This window comes from Scyliorhinus torazame, chromosome 11 (genome assembly GCF_047496885.1).
Source record: "Scyliorhinus torazame isolate Kashiwa2021f chromosome 11, sScyTor2.1, whole genome shotgun sequence".
Taxonomy (NCBI): Eukaryota; Metazoa; Chordata; class Chondrichthyes; order Carcharhiniformes; family Scyliorhinidae; genus Scyliorhinus; species Scyliorhinus torazame.
In genome coordinates, this window is record NC_092717.1 from 101,686,061 (window position 1) to 101,688,187 (window position 2,127).

General features: G+C 51.4%; 1 protein-coding gene across 7 annotated transcripts in view; it reads left to right on the forward strand.

Annotated features, from left to right (window-relative positions):
• Window positions 1–1,679: 1,679 nt before the first annotated feature.
• Window positions 1,680–2,127, forward strand: part of stau2 (staufen double-stranded RNA binding protein 2) — a 622,240-nt gene continuing 621,792 nt past the window's right edge. For 3 of the 7 annotated variants that reach the window (XM_072467549.1, XM_072467553.1, XM_072467552.1), the window contains exon 1: window positions 1,680–1,931. The gene's annotated coding sequence lies outside the window, so the exon portion shown is untranslated. The remainder of the gene's footprint in view (window positions 1,932–2,127) is intronic. The other 4 variants (XM_072467547.1, XM_072467550.1, XM_072467551.1 and 1 more) reach the window with 4 other exon arrangements.

Genomic DNA, 2,127 nt, shown 5'->3' on the forward strand with positions numbered 1-2,127 from the left:
TCCACTTGCTGTTACCTAGTTCCTCTCTCTTTCCTATTTCTATGTGCTTTGTCGGCAATAATTTCAACCCTGATCACTGCCTTCAGCACCTCCCAGAACGTGGAAGGTAAGACCTCCCCATTCCGGTTATTAGTAACATACTCGTCTATGGCCTGTGATATTTTCTCACAGAAGGCCTTATCGACAGGAGGGCCATGTTCAACCTCCATGGGGGGGGGGGGGGGGGGGGGGGGGGGGGTGTTGGGCATGGCCCGTCTTCAACCTCAAATCCATGTAATGTGGAGGGTGGGGAGATTACAATCGCCGAGTATTCCGCTCTTACTAACCCTGGAAGCACCGATTTCCCCACGACAAGGAAGTCGATCCATGTGTATACATTGTGTACCTGGGAGAAGAAAGAGAACTCCTTCTCCCTTGGGTGGGTGAACCGCCAAGGGTCCACTGTCCCCATCTGTTCCATGAATATGCCAAGTACTTTTGCCACGTTAGAGGTCTTAGCCTTTTTGGGGTTCGGTCTGTCTGTCTGTCAAGCTTCAATCCTTCAAGTTTGGGACCAGGTAGGCAATGTACTATGTGGAATTCCTGAACTTACTTACAATGAATGTTATCTCCCCATCCACTGAACGGCATTTTACCAATTTTTTGGCCAAGTTGAATTTTGGTTGGGAAAAGCAGAGTTGACAGCCTGACAGTGGAATTGGTGGGGTTTCCTGTCATATTTTTAGACATTTGGAAGAATTTTTAAAAAATGGATTTAATGCCACCTCTGTGGCAGGCCGAATCTGATTTGCCCACCCCACCATCAGCTGAGTGCTTCAATGGGGTGGTCCATGTAAATGCTGTACCAGCAGTAGTTTCAAGTCCACCAAAGAGAATGCCTGCAAAGATGTCTGCCTCAAGATTCTCAGAGGGTGCCTTTACCAGAATGCTGGATGCCTTAGAGAGGCGCAGCATCTTGTACCTGCAGATGGCACAGGCAAATACCATATATAAACTGACACTGGTTCTCGCTCATCTCAAGCAATGTCAGATGCCATCTGTCGAAGATGCCTCCAAACGGCCACTCTGGGGTCCCTCCTATGGCAGCAGAGCAGACCTTCTCCTCAGGGTTCTGCTCTTGCCACCAGAGAGCCAGACACTGATGCACACATCATCTCTGTTGTTGTAGCACTCGAAGGTTGACAGACAGTTATGCCAACTCCATCTCTCTCTCTCTCTCTCTCCACTCACTGCATGGGAAGAAAGAGAAAGAGTGAACAGTGAGGAGTCACATCCATGTCCTCACCATTTGCCCATCCAACCCTAGGAGTACCATCATGATGATCCCGAACTACTATGCTTGCCATCACATTGAGGTCCATTACCTCACAGTATTCCAGAATGGACAAGACCCGACACCACCCTCTGCCCACTCAGCCTGACTGCTGGAAATCCCATGAATCCTGAGCTCGGATATGAGGCACAGGCATCCACCCCATGGGTCACTGTAAGACCTTGTGCGCAAACCTTATCCCACATGTTGAGTTAGTGAGAGTAATTCTAGAGCAACACTAGTTGTCCCGCTTTAGGTGGCGCCAGGTTATTCTGAGTTTCCCATTGGAGAGGGAGGGGGAGGGGCAAACACCAGGACTCAACCATTCTCATACACACCAACATAGGCGGGGGGGAGGGGGTGAGAGATGAAGAGACAGACCATGGATATAAATACTTGGAGACAAAATGAATGATAAAGGAACAAATGTCAGAATTGTGAGAAGAACAGCAATCGGGACTTTAATATTCAAAGCGGCAGATTGTAGAGGAGGAGATGCCGATGGAGGGCAATGGCGTTGGCGCTCCCCTCTCCCCCCCGCTTGCCCCCCGCCGGACTCATTTCTCTTTAGTGTTTGCCGATGTTTGAGCCGTTTTCTAGGGTCTCCCCTAGAAATCAGGTAGGAACCGGGGAGAGGGGGAGCCTGGGGGCGGGGCAGCGGGCGCTGTTGGCAAGCACAGGCTGTGGGTGCGCTTGTTAGCGGCCCGGCTTGGCCGCGGGGATCGGCCATGATGTGAGCGGAGCTGGAGCGTCAACCCCGGGGTGTGGGAGGGGAGCAACCGAGCAGCACACAACTGCCCCCCCCACTCCAACTG